The following is a 20,032-nucleotide window of genomic DNA, read 5'->3' on the forward strand; positions in this document are numbered from 1 at the left end:
AACTGATACGATCATTTTACTTTCTTTCTCTAGACCATTAATATGCTGGTTTACATAGATTGATTTTCAGATATGGAACCAGCTTTGCATCTCTGGAAGAAATCCTCTTCATTCAGGACGTGTAATTATTTCTGTATGTTGCTCAATTCTATTTGATAATACTTTGTGAAGTACTTTTATGCCTATACTCATGAGAGCTATTTGCAGTTTTCCTTTTTTAGACTGTCTGATTTTGGTATCAGGTTGATACTACCCTCATAAAATTAAGCTCAGAATTGTTCTTCTTTTGGGGTGCCTGGGTGGTTCAGCCGTTAAGCGTCTGCCTGTGGCTCAGGTCATGATCCCAGAGTCCTGGGATCGAGCCCCACATCGGGCTCCCTGCTCGGCGAGAAGCCTGCTTCTCCCTGTCACACTCCCCTTGCTTCAGTTCCCTCTCTCGCTGCCTCTCTCTGTCAAATAAATGAATAAAAAATAAAAAAAAAAAAAAAAGAATTTTTCTCCTTTCTATTTTTTGGAAAAGATTTTACAAATTTGGTGTTCTTTTTAAAATGTTTGATAGACTTCACCTAGAATTCATGTTTGGTAGAATTTATGTGAGCCTAGGGATTACTTTCTCGGGAGTTTTAAAGTTACAAACTTCTGTAGTAGTTATAGGGCGAGTTGTGGTACCTTGTGCTTTTTTGAAAAATTGCTCCATTTCATCTAATTCATCAAATTTGTGTGTAGAGTCGTTCACACCATTTCCTTACTATCCTTTTGATGTTTGCAGGGTCTGCCGTGATAGCCCGTGTTTCATTTCTGTTCGTAGTAATTTGTGTCTTCTCTCTCTTGTTGGCAGTCTTGCTAGAGACTTGTCATTTTTACTGCTCTTTTCAAAGAATCAGCACCCTGTTTTATGGATTTTCTGTATTGTGTTTCTGTTTTCAATTTTATTGATTTCTGTTCTTGTTGTTTCTTTCCTTTCGCTTCCTTTGGGCTTATTTTGTGCTCCTTTATGAAGTTTTTTAATATTAGGTGACTGATTTGAGATTTTTCCTTTTTTTAAATGTAATCATTTAATGGTAAAAAGATTCCCTCTCAGCACTGGTTCAGCAGCATCTCACAAATTTTGATATGCTAGATTTTAATTTTCATCCAATTCAATGTATTTCTTACTTTCTTTGAGATTTCCTGTTTGATCCATGGATTATTTAGAAGTATGTTTTTTTGTTTTCAAATGCTTCGGTGTTTTCTGTTACTGGTTTCTAATGTGATTCTTTTGTCGTCAGAGAACACACTCCGACTTCCGTTCTTTTCATTTCGTTGAGATTTGTTTTATGGTCCAGAATATGAACTATCTTGTTCTATGTTCCATAGATACTTTGTTATTTTTTGGTGTGAGTTGGCAAAACGTTTATATTTAGAATTAGCCAGCTGGACTCGGTTTAGATGATCCCGATTTTCTTGGCAACATCCAAAGCGTCACAGTCAGAGGCCAGCTGAACATATGCCTTCTTCTCTTTATCAGGCCTGATCAGGATGTTGACCTCGGCCACCTCAGTGTCGCAGAGCTTCTTCACAGCCTGTTTGTTTTGGTGCTTATTGGCCCTGAAATCCACAACGAACACAGCGTGCTCTTGTCTTCTATTTTCTTCATGGCTAACTCTGTGGTCAGGGGCAAGTTGACAATGGCATAATAGTCAAACTTGTTTCTTCTGGGGGTGCTCTTCTAAGGAGATATTGGCTGCTTTTAGAGCCACAGAAGCTTGGGCCACTAGAATTTGAGTGATGTGTGAATATCTGTCTCTTCCTCCTCCTTCTCCTCTTTCTGCTTCTTTTCTTCTTCTTGTGACTCTGGATACCTTTCAGCACTGCTTTCTTGGCCTTCAAAACCTTGGCTTTGGCTTTGGGAGGGGCAGGGGCTTCCTTCTTTAATTTCAGTGCCATCTTTGTGCCGTGGACACTTTAAAAGAATGTGTATTCTGCTGTTATTGGGTGGAATGTTATATGAATGTTACTTAGATCTTGTTGGTTGATGGTGTGTTAAGTTCTTATACATCTTTGTTGATTGCCTTGAAGTTTTACCAGTTGGGTTTTGTTTTTGTTTTTGTTTTTAAAGATTTTATTTATTCATTTATCTATTTATTTTTAAAGATTTTATTTATTTATTTGACAGAGATAGAGACAGCCAGCGAGAGAGGGAACACAAGCAGGGGGAGTGGGAGAGGAAGAAGCAGGCTCATAGTGGAGGAGCCTGATGTGGGGCTCGATCCCGTAATGCCGGTATCATGCCCTGAGCCGAAGGCAGACGCTCAACCGCTGTGCCACCCAGGTGCCCCTAAAGATTTTATTTATTTATTTGACAGAGAGAGAGGCAGTGAGAGAGGGAACACAAGCAGGGGGAGTGGGAGAGGGAGAAGCAGGCTTCCCGCTGAGCAGGGAGCCCGATGCAGGGCTCGATCCCAGAACGCTGGGACCATGACCTGAGCCGAAGGCAGACGCTTAACGACTGTGCCACCCAGGCGCCCCTTATCAGTTGTTTATAGAGGGGCATTGACATCTCCAACTGTAATTACATGTCATCCCTGTGCAGGGGCCATGCTAATCTTCTCTGTGTCATTCCAATTTTAGTATATGTGCTGCCGAAGTCAGCACTCTCCAACTGTAATTGTATTAATTATAATTAATTAATTAATTGTATTAATTTTTGTTTCACATATTTTGCAGCTTTGTTGTTTTATGCATACAAATTTATGATTGTTATGTCTTCTTGGTAGACTGACTTTTTTATCATTATCTAAAATTCCTCTCAGTCCAAGGTAAATCTTTTTTTTTTTTTTTTTTGCTCTGAGGACTCTTTTGCCTGTTAATAATATAGTCACTCCTGCTTTCTTCTAATTGATGTTTGCATCATATACGTATTTTTATTCTTTTAATTTCAACATACCCACATGGTATATGAAGTGAGCTTCATGGTTGCGTTATATGTTTGAATCTACTCTGTCAATTTGCCTTTCAATTGGTATAATTAGACCATTCACATTTAATGTAAACAATGATATGTTAAGCATAAGTTTGCCATTTTAATATCTGTTTTCTGTGGCTTGTTTGTTTCTGTTTCTTTCAGCTGTCTTCCTGTGGGTTACTTGAACATATTTTAGAATCTCATTTTGATTTATTTGTAGTATTTTTAAAAAATCTTTAATAGCGTTTCCAAAAAAATTATAAAAATAATACATGTTCATTATAAAATATTCAAATAATACCTAAAGTAAGAAGTAAAGATAACTCCATTCTTCTAAAGAGGTACAAAATAAAATAAGTTCTCCTTTTTCAAACTACGAGATTAGCAAGATTCAAAGAATGATGAAGCAATGATGGTTGTGGAAAACCAATTATCACTGGCTACACAGAGAGCTGGTAAAGGGAAACATAAATAGAAACTTTAAAAAATGTTATTAAAAAGAATGAGTATATTGCTTTCTACAGAGTTTCAATGGCTGCCCTAAGAGTTACATACTTATACATACATGAGTTATCACATTCTACTAATGGCTACTTTTTACCAGTTTGAGTGAAGTATATAAATCTTATCTCCCCATAAATTCCTTTCCTCGCTCCCATTTGTAATTATCTTAAATACTTCCTCTACATACACTGAGAACCATATCACATAATCTATCTTTTTTACTCTTGCTTCAAAAGTAAAAATTTAAAAAACTCAAGAGAATGAAAGTATTTTATTTACCTATATTTTTACTATTTCCCTTATTTTTTATTCCTTGTTGATGTTCCCAAATTCTTTTTTTTTTTTTTAATCATTCCTGTTCTTTTTCGAGAATTTCCATTAGCTATTCTTTTGGAGTAAGTCTGCTGGTGGAAAATTCTCTTAGTTTTTCTTTATTTGAGACTATCTTGATTTCCCCTTCATTCCTAAGGAGTATTTTAACTGGTTGTAGAATTTTAGGTTGACGGTTCTTTTCTTTTAGCACATGAAAATTTTCGTGGCATTTTCTTATGGCCTACACAATTTCTGATAAGAAATCCACTGCAAAAAAATAAACATAAACATAAAAATAAAATAAAATAAAATAAAATAAATAAAATAAAAGCACTGCCATATGAATTGTTTTCCTTCCAGATAAGGTGTTATTTCTCTTTCATTGATTTCAAGATTTTTCTTTATTTTTAGTTTCTAAAATTTTGATTATCATGTGTTGTGGCATGGATTTCTTTGAGTTTATTCTGTGTGGAATTCATTAAGCTTCTTGAATCTGTAGGTTTATGCCTTTTACCAAATTTGAGGGAATTTCAGCCATGATTTTTTCAAATACTTTTTCGTCCTACATTTCTCTTCTTCTCCTCTTGACTCCAAAGATGTGAATGTTAGATCTTTTGTTACAGTTTTACAGTTCCATGAGGCTCTATGTATTTTTCCCAGACTTTTTTGTTTTGTTTTGGTTTGTTGTTTTTCCTTTTCCTTTGTTTACACTGGGTAATTCCTCGTCTATCTTTCTGTTCAAAAAGTCTCTTCTTTGTCCCCTCCATTCTGATGTTCAGCCTATCAAGTGAAGTTTTTTGTTTTTTGGTGTTTTTTTTTTTTTTTACTTTGGCTATTGTATTTTTCAGTTCCAATGTTTCCATTTGATTCTTCTTTTTATTTTCTATTTCTTTATTGACACTTTCTATTTTTTTCTTGAACTTTCTATTTTTTCATTTGTTTTAATCATGTTCCTAATTGCTTCTTGAAGGATTTTGGAAATGGCTACTTTAAAATCCTTGTCAGGTAATTCTAGTTCACCTTCTGGCACTTCATTGTTAGTATCTGTTGATTGACTTTTCTTATTCAAGTTGAGATTTTCCGGGCTGTTGATATGATTAGTGATTTTAGCCTGAACATTTTTAGTATTAGGTTATGACACACTAGATCTTATTTAATTCTCGTGTTAGTAGATTTTCTCTGGCACCACACTTTCAGGGGAATATGGACACAACCACTTTCCTGCCAGGTTGTGAGCAGAAGTCCAGAAGCCCCCCCTCAGCCTCTGTTGAGACCCTGGGGTTGGAAGTGGCACTTTGTTGCCACCAGGTGGTGGTGAAAGTCATGACTCTCTATTAGGCCTCCTTTGACACCATTCCAGCGGAGGGTAGGGTTCCTTTTTACCACCAGATGGGAGTGGAAGTCCTGGTTCCCCATATGATTTCCACTGAGAATATGGGGGATATCTAATTATTGTCTGGCTGGGATGAAAGTCTAACCACTTGGTCTTCCATTATACCACCCTGGCAGGGGACGTGGGTCACTTCATTAAAGCCTGGTGAGGGTGGAAGTCTACTCTCTCCCCTTGGCCTTTTCTGGTGTGTAGGATGGGAAGGCCACAATTTTTTCCAAGGTGTTTGGATGGAATAGAGTGGTTGTTGTCCAAACGTTTTCTATCTTGCTAGGTTGCCCCTTTCCTGGTCTTACATTTAGAGAAAGCAAGCTTTCTTAGGGACTGTGTGTGTGTGTCTGCTGGCATTTCTGTGTTGCCAGCATCTTTCACCCCCAGTATGATATATACAAAGCAAAAAGAATGCCTAGGAAGCTCATTACTGTGGCATTCCATGGATCCCCAGGTTCCTAACTGTTCCCCATTTCAAAGTCATATTTTTTTATATATAGTATCCAGGCTATATTTTGTGGGAGAAATAGGGGGAAGTATGTCTGCTCTTTTTTGATCAAGACTTGAAGTGTCTATTTAACAATATTAAATATGTAACATTTTCATTGTTTTTCAGTTTAAGAACTTTATGATTTTCTTATGATTTTTTTTCTTTTACCAGTGAGTTCTTAATTTCCAAATACATGGGATATACTTTTTTGGTTGTTTTACTAAACCTATTTTCTTGTGGGTGAGAAAGTTGTTTAAAGGAATGTGCTTCAGTTTTTCCCCTATAAAGTGGAGGTAATAATAGTTCTACTCTCATGGGTTGTGAGGATTAAATTAATCTGTCCATGAATTTTCCTAGGAAATCATAGGTGTGTTCCCCTCACCATTTTTTCCCTGATTCTTCTTCCCTATAATTTCCTGGGTTAAGATGCTGGGTTTTTTTTTTTTTTAATAAAAGCTTTATTGAAATATAATTGCTATACCATGCAAATCACCTGCTTAAAGTGTACAATTCAATCGCTTTTAGCATATTCACAGAGTTGTGCAAACATCACACAATCAATTTTAGAACACTTTCATTATCCCCCAGCAAAACCCGTGAGCAGTTACTCCCCTTCTCTCCCTGGGATCAGACCTAGGCAATCACTGATCCACTTTACGTCTCTGTGTGTTTGCCTTTCCCAGAAGTTTCAGATACACAGATACAACATACAGATCCTACATACAATACGTAGTCTTTTGTGATGGGCTTCTTTCACTTAGCATTATATTTTCAGGGTTCATCCATGCTGTACTGTGTATCAGTATTTCTTTTTTAATTACCAAGTGATAGTCCATTGCATGGTTAGACCACATCTTATTTATCCATTCATCAGTTGATGGACATGTGGGTTGCTTCCACTTTTGAGCTATTATGAATAATGGGGCTATGAACATTCATGTACACGTTTTTGTGTGGACATATGTTTTCATTTATCCTGGATAAATTCCTAGGGGTGGAGTTGCTCGGTCTTGTGGTAACACTATGTTTAAACTTTGGAGGAACTGCCAAGCTTTTCCATGGCAGCTGCATCATTTTATGTTCCCATCAATAATATATGAGGGTTCTAATTTCTTCTCATCCTCACCAGCACTTGTATTTTCTCTTTTTCGTTAGAGCCATCCTAGTGGGAATGAAATGTGATCTTGTTTTGGTTTTGAGTTGTATTTCTCTGATGGTTAATGAGGTTGAGCATCTTTTCATGTGTTTATTGGCCATTTTTTCTTTGGAGGAATGTTTATTGAAGTCTCTTGCCATTTAAAAAAGTTGGGGTATTTATCTTTTGTTGTTTTTAAATTGTAAGGGTTCTTTTTATATTCTGAATACAAAAATCTTTATTGAAGATATGATTTGCAGATCTTTTCTCCCATTCTGTTTGGTTGCCTTTTCACTTTCTTGATAGGGTCCTTTGATACACAAGTTTTTAATTTTGATGAAGAGCCACTTATCTATTTTTCCTTTTGTTGCTTTTGCTTTTGGTGTCATGTCTAAGAATCCATTGCCAAATCTAAGGTCATGAAAGAATTACTCCTATATTTTCATCTAAGAGTTTATAGTTTTAGCTATTAAATTTAGGTCTATGATCCATTTTGAGTTAATTTTTGTATATGGTAAGAGGCAGCGGTGAAACTTAACTCTTTTGCATGTGGATATCCAGCTGTTTCAGCACCATTATTGAAAAGATTATTCTTTCCAATTGAATTGTCATGGCACCCTTACCAAAAATCAATCCACGGTAAATGTGAATGTTTATTTCCAACTCTTCATTCCATTGGTCTCTCCTTCTCTTAGTACCACGTTGTCTTGATTACCGTTGCTTTGCAGCAAATGTTGAAATTGGGAAGTTTGAGTCCACAAACTTTGGTCTTCTTGTTAAAGATTGTTCTTTTTAGAGATTTTTAGATTTGACTTTTAAAAAAATTGTAGTGGCTATTCCGAGTCTCTCGAATTCCCATATGAATTTTAGGATCAGCCTGTCAATCTCTGCAAGGAAGTCAGCTAGAATTTTGATGGGGATTGCACAGACACTGTGGATCAATTTCAGGGACTATTTTGATCTTAACAATATTAAGTCTTCCGATACATGAACACAAGATGCCTTTCCATTAGTCGAATCGTCTCTAATTTCTTCTAGTGGCGTTTTATAGTTTTCAGTGTACAAGTTGTGTACTTTTTTTGCTAAATGTATTCTTAAGTATTCCACTCATTTTGATGCTGTTGTTAAAATGTTCTTTTGAACCAGAAGGATGAGGGCCATATCCTAGGAATGGCAAACCAAAAGCTGGAAGGAGTCAAGGCACCCTACACACTTGAGTACCCAGAGAGCTCTATGCCTCCTACAAAGAGGTGAGAGAAATTATGAGAAAAAAAAAAAGACTTCTATCTTGTCCAAACATTTGTTATTTTGGGTGAGCTGTCACTCACAGATGAACTCATCTTAATAAATCTAACCTATGATGCCAATCACTCATTTATTCCCTCATTCAACAATTGTCTATTGAACATATAAAATGTCATAACATTGAGCTAAGTCCTGAATGAGATGAAAAAGACATTTAAATTCTACCTATTTAAGAACCTCTCAGTGAAACATACACACTAATAAAAACTTTTAAACATTGACAAAGTGCCATTTGTCCATTCAAATGAATAGCACGGACCGGACTTGTCTCAGCAAGTCCGAGAACGCAGGGGAGAAATCGGCAAGAGGAGAGATCCCTGAGGACTGGAGTCTTAGAGGAAGCTTTGAGCAAGGAGTCTTGAGCTGGAAAAAGCAGTGGAATTTCAACAAGCAGAAGAGGTAGGTGCTTGAGTATTTCAGAGAGGACATTTGGTGAGAAAGAGCAACGTTAACACAGCCTAGAAATGGGAGGGAGGATGGCAGAAAAATGGAGGGGACAGTGGAAAGGAGGCCAGGACCCAAGGAGAGGACCGTAAACGCCCAACTGAGCTGTCTGTGATCAAGGCAAGGACCCTTCAGTAATGCGAGCTAGACTGACGTGATTTAATGGAGTAGTGGGGGCATTGGGCCTCGAGTGCAAAGCAGTAAGTGGAAACATTGTCTGTAGAGAATTTAAAGACAGTATTCAAGCTGGCGAGAATTCATCTGCTTTTTATTTTCACCTTGCATTGACAATTCTAAACAATGTCAGTGGCAAAATACTCCCCCTGCTCCCCCAAAATCTTTTGTTGGTCTAGGGCAGTGCTGTCCAAATGAAATATAATGCAAGCCACATATGTTATTTTAAATTTCCCAGGAGGCCCATTAAAAAGTAAAAAGAAATAGGTAAAATTAATTTTAATAATATATTACATTTAACTCGATATATCCAAAATATTACCGTTCCAATGCATAATCAATATAAAAATTATTGTATGTTTTGTATAATCTTTTTTCCTGCTAAGTGTCTGGAACTTGGTGTGTACTTTCCACTTACAGCACATCTCCGTTTGGACTAGTTACATTGCAAGTGCTAACTAGTCACGTATGACAAAGCTGTGGTTATGGTTATGTTGTAATAATAAGTTAAAAGCCTCAAATTAGCACAATTTTATTACTTACTTTTTTTTTCTTTTTTTTAGAGAAGGAGGAAGAGCGAGAAAGGGAGAGGACAAGCAGGGGGGAGCACCAGAGGGAGAGGGAGAAGCAGGCTCTCCACTGAGCAGGGAGCCAGATGCAGGGCTCGATCCCAGGACCCCGGGATCATGACCTGAGTCGAAGGCAGATGCTTAACTGATTGAGCCACCCAGGCACCCCTTATTACTTACAATTTAATAAACATTGTATTCTACATGGAAGGCAGTTTGGAGAGCGCCCGGTTATGTGGTCAGCCCCTAAAACCTGTGGATTCAGGTATATGCATTTGTAGGGAGAGTAAGTTTTTTCCACCTACTTAATGTTTATTAGAAAAAATAAAGTTATATGAGAAGTATAAACTTTAACAATAATTATCTGGTAACATAACGTTAAGTATATGAGGGTAAGCCTATCCTGACCTATCAAGCATGTATGTCTGTCATCTTTATATTCATATAAGACAGTAGTATTTTGTTCTTTTTGATCTCGCTTGCTATTCTATTTCAGTAATTTCTGATCCTCCTTTTTAAATTCTCTCCTTCTACTTGTTTTTTTTTCTAATTTCTTGAGTTACTTTTTAGCCTTTCACCTTTTCTTTTTTCCCCCACCTTTATTGAGATATAATGACGTATAACATTGTGTAAGTTTCAGATGTACAATGTGTTGCAAATCAATCAACATGATACACCACATTAATAAAAGAAAGGATAAAAACCATATGATCCTTTCCAAAGATCCAGAAAAAGCATTTGACAAAATACAACATCGGTTTTTGATAGAAACCCTCAGTAAAGTGGGGATAGATGGAACATACCTCAACATCATAAAGGCCACATACGAAAGACCCACAGCTAATATCATCCTCAATGGGAAAAAACTGAGAGCTTTTCCTTTGTGGTCAGGAACAAGACAGAGGTGTCCACTCTCACCATTACTATGTAAACATAGTATTGGAAGACTTAGCCTCAGCGATCAGACAAAAAAAGAAATAAAAAGGCATCCAAATTGGCAAGGAAGAAGTCAAACTTTCACTATTTGCAAATGACATGATACTCTATGTAGAAAACCCAAAAGACTCCGTCCAAAAATTGCTGGAACTAATACATGAATTCAGCAAAGTTGCAGGATATAAAATCAACATACAGAAACCTGTTGTCTTTCTATACACCAATAATGAAGCAACGGAAAAAGAAATCAAGGAATTGATCCCATTTACAATTGCACCAAAACCCGTAAGATACCTAGGAATAAACCTAAGCAAAGAGGTAAAGGATCTGTACTCCGAAAACTATACAACATTTATGAAGAAAATTGAAGAGGACACAAAGAAGTGGAAAGACATTCCATGCTCATGGATTGGAAGAACAAACATTGTTCAAATGTCTATACTACCCAAAGCAATCTACACATTTAAAGCAATCCCTATCAAAATACCACCAGCGTTTTTTATAGAGCTAAAACAAACAATTTGTATGGAACCACAAAAGACCCCAAATAGCCAAAGCAATCCTGAAAAAAGAAAGCAAATCTGGAGGCATCACGATTCCAGACTTCAAGCTATTTTACAAAGCTGTAATCATCAAGACAGTATGGTACTGGCACAAAAACAGACACATAAATCAATGGAACAATAGAGAACCTGGAAATGGACCCACAACTCTATGGTCAACTCATCTTCAACAAGGCAGCAAAGAATATCAATGCAAAAAAGACAGTCTCTTCAACAAATGGCGCTGGGAAAACTGGACAGCCACATGCAGAAGAATGTAGCTGGACCTCTTCCTTACACCATCCACAAAAATAAATTCAAATTGGATGATAGACCCAAACGTGAGGCAGGAATCCATCAAAATCCTAGAGGAGAACACAGGCAGCAACCTCTGTGACCTTGGCCACAGCAACTTCTTACTAGACATGTCACCAGAGGCAAGGGAAACAAAAGTAAAAATGAACTATTGGGACTTCATAAGGATCAAAACCTTCTTGCACAGCAAAGGAAGCAACCAACAAAACTAAAAGGCAGCCTATGGAATGGGAGAAGATATTTGCAATTGACACGTCTGATAATAGGTTAGTATCCAAAATCTATAAGGAACTTCTCAAACTCAACACCCAAAAACCAAATAAGCCAGTTAAGAAATGGGCAGAAGACATGAATAGACATTTTTCCAGAGAAGACATCCAGATGGCCAACAGACACATGAAAAGATGCTCAACATCGCTCAGCATCAGGGAAATGGAAATCAAAACCGGGATGAGATGTTACCTCACACCTGTCAGATTGGGGAAAATTAACAACACAAGAAACAACAGGTGTTGGTGAGGATGTGGAGAAAGGGGAACCCTCCTACACTGTTGGTGGGAATGCAAACTGGTACAGCCACTCGGGAAAACAATATGGAGGTTCCTCTAAAAGTTAAAAGCAGAACTAGCCTACAATCCAGCATTTGTACTACTAGGTAATTTACCCAAAGGATAAAAAAATACAGATTTGAAGGTGTGCGTGCACCCTGGTGTTTATAGCAGCATTATCTACAATAGCCAAACTATGGACAGAGCCCAGATGTCCATCGACTCATGAATGGATAAAGAAGACGTGGTATATGTATACAATGGAATATGACTCAGCCATCAAAAAGAATGAAATCTTGCCATTTGAACGTCATGGATGGAACTAGAATGTATTATGCTAAGCGAAATAAGTCAGAGAAAGATAAATACCATATGATTTCACTCATGTATGGAATTTACGAGACAAAAGAGATGAACATATGGGCGGGGCAGAGAAAAACCTAAACATTCTCCTCTGGACCTTCATTAACAGACGAAAGGAGTCCTGGAGTAGGGTAAAGAGGATGGGATTTATAATGAGAGAATCTGGGTTTGAATCCTGCCCCCCCCTTTTTTTTTATTGAATTCCTCGACAGTTTCAATAAACCAGGATTTTATATGAAGTGAAAAAAAATAAGGTATACGGCCTGTTGATTTGATGCATTTATAGGACGCAAAATGATTACCATCACAGTGTTAGCCAACCCCTCCAACCTGTCATATAGTTACCGCTCCTTTTTGGTAGTGAGAACGTTTAAGATTTACTCTCTTAGCTTAAAGTACATAATAGAGTATTAGTAGCTAAAATCACCATGCTTACATTAGATCGCCAGAACTTTTTAATCTAATAACTGGAAGTTTGTACCCTTTGCCCAGTATCTCTCAATTCCCCCCACCACGCACCCCCCACCCCCGGCACCTAGCAACCACCATTCTACTCTCTGGTTCTATGAATTCACCGTTTCTAGGTTCCACATGTAAGTGAGATCCTACAGTATTTGTCTTTTCCTGTCTGACTGGAGAATACATTTGTAATGGCTCATAATTATTAGAGCCGTTTTAGGCACAGTTTGTGTTTCTAATTCCTGTGGTAATGCATATTCCTGAGATTAAAGAGTTGATTAGAAATAAGCAATGATAAGGGCGCCTGGGTGGTGTAGTTGGTTAAGTGTCTGACTCTTGGTTTCAGCTCAGATCGTGATCTCAGGGTCATGAGATCGGGCCCCATGTGGGGCTCGGCACTCAACAGGGAATCAGCTTGTTTCTTTCTCTCTCTCCCTCTGCCCCTCCCCCCTGCTCTCTCACTCTCTCTCAAAAATAAATAAATAAATCTTTAAAGAAAAAAGAAAAGGAAATAAGCAATGATAGCACAGTGATTATGAACCAGAAGATGAGATAGGTTTATCATTTGGAGTTTGTTTTTTTTTAAATGAATTTTTTTAATGATTTTGTTTATTTGACAGAGAGAGAGAGAGGGCACAAGCAAGGGGAATGGCAGGGGGAGGAGAAGGAGAGGGAGAAGCAGACTCTCCACTGAGCAGGGAGCCCGATGCAGAACTCGATCCCAGGACCCCGGGATCATGACCTGAGCTGAAGGCAGGTGCTTAACCGACTGAGCCCCTGGAGTTTCTTTTTAAAATTTAAAACAGTGAAGCAAAGTGCAAACTGTGGTATTTAATATATTTGCTGGTAAGTGAAAAATATTAATTCTTACCTGAAATATTTTAGTTATTTGAACAATATCGTTGAACTGTATTCTTTTCAATCATTAGTTGTTCATTTTAAAACTAAGGAAAGACTCGAGAAAATCATGACCTATTTTCTCGTAGAGAGATGGGTATGCTAAAAAATGATCTACTCCAGCTGTCAGGTTCAGTAGGTAGGTGTCTTCATCTGGGTTCACCAGAGAAACAAAATAGGATGTATACATTTTATTATAAGGAATTGCATTACGTGATTACGGAGGCTAAGAAGTCCCAAGATCAGCAGTTGGCAAGCTGGAGACCCAGAAATGCCAGTGGTATTGTTTCAGTCCGAGTCCCAAGGCCTGAGAAGAACCAGGACAGCTGATGTCTGAGTCTAAGTGTGAAGAGAAGACTGATATCCCAGCTTGAGGACAGGCAGAGAGAGAATTCTCCTTCCTCAACCTTTCGTTCTATTCAGACCTTCAATGGGTTAGATGTGGCCTGCTCACCTTAGGGAGGGCAATCTGTTTTATTCAGTCTACCAATCAAAATGCTAATCTCATTCAGAAATACCCTCACAGACACACCCCAAAGAATGTTTAACCAAGTATCTGGGCACCCAGGGGCTCAGTCAAACGAATACATCAAATTAAACATCAGAAGTGTAGGTCACTGGTTAGACCAGAGAACATTTCTTTACACATTCCTTCTCTCCACATATACTCCTTTTTTATGATTATTATAAACAATACTGTGACCTCCACCCACATACTTTAAAGTAGTTCAAATCAAAAAGTCAGCATGGGAAATTCTTGTGATTGCCTCGTAAAGCAAAACGCCCACAGCCTCCGAGAACATTACTCTTGGTGAGCTCATCCTTAGCCACTGCAAATTGTGCAAACACTCATTCATACAACAAGAGAAGACTTCATCAGAGCAAAGGAATGCACTTCGGTGCCCTCCAGAAAATGTCTTGTCTCGGTGCAAATGTGTTCAAGTAAATAATGGTAACCTAGAGAATGCTTGTGCTGAAGCTAAGAAACGGAGACACAGATTCGGCCATTTGTAAATTCTGTGACTGGAAGGACAAATCACCATTCTCTGAATCAGAAGTTTGGTGTTCGGGCGCCTGGGTGGCTCAGTCGTTAAGCGTCTGCCTTCGGCTCAGGGCGTGATCCCACCGTTCTGGGATCGAGCCCCACATCGGGCTCCTCTGCTGGGAGCCTGCTTCTTCCTCTCCCACTCCCCCTGCTTGTGTTCCCTCTCTCGCTGGCTGTCTCTCTCTCTGTCAAATAAATCAATAAAATCTTTAAAAAAAAAAAAAAGAAGTTTGATGTAAGACTTTCTACTTATGTGACTGTGGCGATTTGATAGGATAAGTCTTTCAGCCTAACGCCAAAGAGTATATGAAACTGCTATAACATGGTGGGTTTATAGGATGGGTGTCACTTTTCTCCTGTATCTTACATTAATATGGAGAAGGTCCTGCTCTACGTCTGGCTGAATAAGCATGTTCCCTCTGGAGCGTGCAGAGTGAGGCCCATATGCTTCCTTGGGGAATTTCCTTCCCATTGAGGAATGTTTCTTGGCTCTCAATGAACAACACAGGCTCTGTTTTGTTTGTGTATGTATCTGACCTTCCTGGTTTCTTTTTCTCTTTTTTTCATTTCGTTTCTTGTACTATCATTTATTGTAGTAGTATATGTTTATCTTGAGTGGCATTTATTACTGTCTCTAACTTACAGATCTTTATATAGACCTTTCTCTCTCAAAATCGTTGAAACCGTAAAAAGCCTCAGAATGTAAGTACTCATATCAAACCATAAATCTTTATTTTTTATTCCCAGGCAGATAGACTTCCAAACGATTTTAGATGACAGGTTGGTATCAGAAATGATGAATCTACCTATTCTTTCGCACATAGCTATTTGTATGAAACATAGTCTTTAAATAGACATGTTATCAATAGGTGCAACCGTTAAACGCATGAAGAAGTTGTTGCGACGTGACTCCCTTTTTTGGATCTGTGAACTTACGATCTTTCAGACAGCACTCTCCTCATCCAGAAAAAAATTGTTCACTTGCAAGAGGCCCTTGGGCATAACATGACATTTACAATACATAGAGTGTGCATTTTATGTTTATTCCTCGTGTATTTCCTTTGGTTAAAAACTAATATGTAATCTACAACATCCAAACAAATGATTTGACATATTTTATACAGCACATGTTCAAGTAATTAATTTTCTCGTGGAAATGTCATACCATTTAACTCATAGTTATGAGCCAAATATTTGTGCAGTAGTTTGTAATGAATATATGCATAATCACAGATTGCCCTATTTTCTTTGTACTCAAATGTAATTTAAAGGGACAGAATCAGGGTGTAGCAGTCTTCTCATTACTTAATGCTTGATGCATATTAGGTTCTCAATAACTCCTTGTTGGATGAATAAATAAAGGACTGACCAGTCTGGCAGATTTTATTAAGTCCTATGAGTTTAGGTTTTTGGTTGGTCTTATTGGAGTTTTATTACTAAGGACTAACACAATTAACTGCACGTGATATGTTTTGAAAATACTTGGTTGCCAAGGAGGGCAGCAAAGATCATTATTGATCTATATGAGCAAAAAAAGTGCCGTAGAACCCAACTTGTATGCGTCAAGTAGGGAGTACCCGTATCAGACTATTTCCAGTAGCAGGTAACAGAAATAGGCTCAAACTGGCTTAAAAATAAGGACATCTGTCAACATTCCCAAAAGCAATGCAAGCTTGAGGCACCATTTAAGTAGGGCCCTCCTTTCTTTCTCTCAGTTCTCTTGGCTCTGCCTTCCTTCGTGTGTTTGTTTGTTTGTTTGTTTGTTTGTTTGTTGTCCTTGGTCTGACTTCCTTCATGGTCACAAAGTGGCTGCCACTGCCAGCATGCCTGTGTTCGGTGGGAGAGAGCAAGAAAGCATCTCCCCCAACCATGGCCTATAAGGCCTTTCCTACAGTGCTACTGAGTGACCTAAGGTCTTCTGGGCACAGTTGCTTGGGGAAAGCCATCCACTGATCTCCCTTATACCTGGGGTTCTGACCCAATCACTGACGAAAATGGTACAATTATCTTGAATAGCTGAGAGTAATCAAGACCTATTCTTGGAGCTGAGGAAGGGGTTGGAGTCTCCGGCATCAGTTGGGCTCTGGGGAGGTGAGGGGGATGCTTGAACAGAACTGGGTTCTGTTCAGAAGGAAGAAGAGGGAAACAGATACTGTGTATGCAGATAACAGCATCTACTGCAATAGGGCGCTTCTTTTAGAAATTATTATTATTGTATTTCTTTAGAGGTTTTTTTAAATTAAAGACTTTGTTTTTCTATAGCTGTTTTAGGTTCACAGCAAGATTGAGAGAAAGGTGCAGAGATTCCCCATATACCAACTGCCCCACACATGCCTAGTGACGTCCACTAAACATTCCCCACCGGAGCGGTACATTTGTTATAGTTGATGAACTGACATTGACACGTCATTATCACCTGAAGTTCATACTTTACATTAGAGTTCATTCTTGGTGTTGTATATTCTATGGGTTTGGACAGACGTATCACGACAGGTATCCATCCTGATAGTAGCATACAGAAGATTTTCACTGCCCTAAAAATCCTCTGTGCTCTACGTCTTCATCTCTACCCCTGAAACACCACCCTTTCCCAAAGAGGCATTGAAGTAATCAATCAAAGACAAGTATTCCTGTATCTCCACAAAAATTGAGGATTGATTCTCTCCTAAAGATACACTCATCAGGGGGCGCCTGGGTGGCACAGCGGTTAAGCATCTGCCTTCGGCTCAGGGCGTGATCCCGGCGTTATGGGATCGAGCCCCACATCAGGCTCCTCCGCTATGAGCCTGCTGCTTCCTCTCCCACTCCCCCTGCTTGTGTTCCCTCTCTCGCTGGCTGTCTCTATCTCTGTCTAATAAATAAATAAAATCTTTAAAAAAAAAAAAAGATACACTCATCAGTGAATTAAGGAAATGAGGACAGAATGGGAAAATGTAGTCAGTCCTTCTCAAGTTTTCATTCTTTTTTTTAAATTCACTTTCTTCTTGATTGGTATGTATCAAAGACCCCATCATGCTTTAGTTCTTTTCACCTGCTACCTAGTCTCTTACTTTCTCTTCTTAAGACTGATCAGCTTCTTTGTATCATCTCTAGAAAAAACAAGTCTAAGAATCACCAAAATAAGCCCTTTATCACTTCCGGTAGGTTTTGCACCTTCTTCAGCTAACCTCAATCTGGGAAAAAACAAAAAAAGAAGGCCCAGCATCCCCATCAATGCTTATTGCAAACACGGTGGGCTTGTCAGTTGCATTCTGTAGGGATGTCAGTTCTCCCACAGATATTTAACTTTTTCTGAAATTACTTAGATTAATGAAGTTTAGAAAACCCAGTGCCTGTGGCCTAGACAACATGGTTGAACACATCTGGTGTAAGAAGGAAGGGAGTGGTGAGGCGCCTGGCTGGTCAGTCAGTTGAGCCTCAGACTCTTGGTTTCGGCTCAGGTCATGACCTCATGGGTCTTAGGGTGAGCCCCACGTCAGGCTCTGTGCTCAGCGTGGAGTCTGCTTGGGATTCTTTCCCTCTTCTTTTCCCCCTCCCTTTGCTTCTCCCCCACACTCACACATGCTCACACTCACTCTCTCTCTCAAATAAATAAATCAGTCTTTAAAAAAAAAGAAAAAGTAGAAGCAAGGGAGTTGTAGGTCATCAGCCCATTGGAGGGCAGGCTAACAGGGTTCTGGTCACATGGACAAAGGGACAGAAAGCAAGTGAGAGATCTGCTGAACCAAAAAGAGGGACTTTGGGAAGAAAACAAAGCAAGCTTCCAGGATCCATTCACTTTCTGCGCAAACCAGTACAAGCTTTTGGGTGACCTCATAGACAGATAGCTACAGCCTGCTTTATGTAACTGTCAGAATCAAACATTAGGGAAGGCAGAATAGAATCTCTTATATGGAAAGAAGAGGAGTGCTTGCCTTTTAAATTGTTTTTAACTCCTCCATCTTTTCCCATGCATATGCTGTATAAAACATTTCCTATGAAAAACGGGGCCATGATTTTTACATCCTGCCCTTTTCACATTTAAACATTTCCCCATGGACTTCAGAAAAATGATTTTATTTGTTTATTAGTTTTAAAGGATTTTATTTATTTGAGGGGGGGAGAGAGAGAGCATGAGCAGGTGGGGACTCCGGGATCATGACCTAAGCCCAAGGCAGACACTTAACCAACTGAGCCACCCAAGTGCCCTCAGAAAAATGATTTTAAATAGTGATGTTATAAGCCGTGCAGTGGAAGTACCACAGTTAGTAATTACCTCCTTTTTAAAATTCTTCAAAACATTTCTCTTAAAATAGAGATATCATTTATAGACTGTGAAATGCATAGATCTAAAATGTACAGTTTGATGAGTTTTGACAAACGTAAAACACACCCTTATCAAGGTAAGGAATATTTCCATCACCCCCCAAAAGTGCCCTGAGGCCTCTTTCCATTCAATGGCCTATCTCCTCACAATGACTGTTCTGATGGCTATCACCTCTGATTGGTTTTGGCTCTTCCTGAACTTCATCTAAGCGGAATAAACAGTACACACTCCGTTATGTCTGGCTTCCTTTTTGCTCAATTATTTTGAGATTCATGGCACCCATGATGTCGTCGTGTTCATCAGTAGTTGGTTCTTGTTGCTGGTCATGGTCCATTGTATGGATATGTCACAATCTGTTTACTCACAGTTTTTTTTTTTTTTAAAGATTTTATTTATTTATTTGACAGAGAGAGAGACAGTCAGCGAGAGAGGGAACACAAGCAGGGGGAGTGGGAGAGGAAGAAGCAGGCTCCCAGCAGAGGAGCCCGATGTGGGGCTCGATCCCATAACGCCGGGATCACGCCCTGAGCCGAAGGCAGACGCTTAACCGCTGTGCCACCCAGGCGCCCCTGTTTACTCACAGTTGATGGATACTTGGTTTGTTTCCAATTTGGGTCTGTTAGGAATCCTACCACCCTAAGCATTTTTTTTTCAAATAAATTTTAGAGGGGGTGAGAAATGGTAAGAAATGATAAATCGGTCAGTGATTCTTTTTCTTAAAAGAGAAAGAGAAGTGGGGGAATGCAGTTGAAAGACTGGGAAGGGAAGGCGGATAAAAAAAAATGAAACAAAAGGGGCTTTTGAGAAAGATAATTTGGGGGGAGGAAATTCATTTAAAAAGAAAAAAGGGGCGCCTGGGTGGCACAGTGGATAAGCGTCTGCCTTCGGCTCAGGGCATGATCCCGGCGTTCTGGGATCGAGCCCCACATCAGGCTCCTCCGCTGTGAGCCTGCTTCTTCCTCTCCCACTCCCCCTGCTTGTGTTCCCTCTCTCACTGGCTGTCTCTCTCTCTGTCAAATGAATAAATAAAATCTTTAAAAAAAAAGAGAGAAGAATTAAAATGGACAAGGATAAGAAGCAGCAGTAAATAAACAAATAACTGAAGGAGTGAATAAAAAAGAAGAAGAAGAAGAAGAAATGCCTGTAAAAATTAGAATAGGTACAAAGAAGAGAACCACAGAACTTTTTTTAATCACGGTCTTTGAGAACTCCTGAAACGAAGACAAACTTTTTGAGCGTCTTCCACACGGACTTTGGCCCCTCCCGTGGTCCTGATGCTCTAATGTTTTTACATGAGCGCTTTCTCCGGGCAACCTTCTTTCCCTTGCCTGCCAGACAGAAGAGCGTTCAAAGCGGCTTTGAT

At 38.9% G+C, this 20,032-nt stretch overlaps 1 non-coding gene and 1 pseudogene across 1 annotated transcript; both read right to left on the minus strand.

Annotated features, from left to right (window-relative positions):
• Positions 1-1,189: 1,189 nt before the first annotated feature.
• LOC103666299 lies at positions 1,190-2,134 on the minus strand (annotated as a pseudogene).
• Positions 2,135-2,527: 393 nt separating this feature from the next.
• LOC121103786 lies at positions 2,528-2,634 on the minus strand. The gene has a single exon (XR_005836066.1). It is a non-coding gene; the product is annotated as a U6 spliceosomal RNA (small nuclear RNA).
• Positions 2,635-20,032: the final 17,398 nt, after the last annotated feature.

This window comes from Ursus maritimus, assembly GCF_017311325.1.
Source record: "Ursus maritimus isolate PB19 chromosome X unlocalized genomic scaffold, ASM1731132v1 scaffold_X1, whole genome shotgun sequence".
In the NCBI taxonomy this organism is placed as follows: Eukaryota; Metazoa; Chordata; class Mammalia; order Carnivora; family Ursidae; genus Ursus; species Ursus maritimus.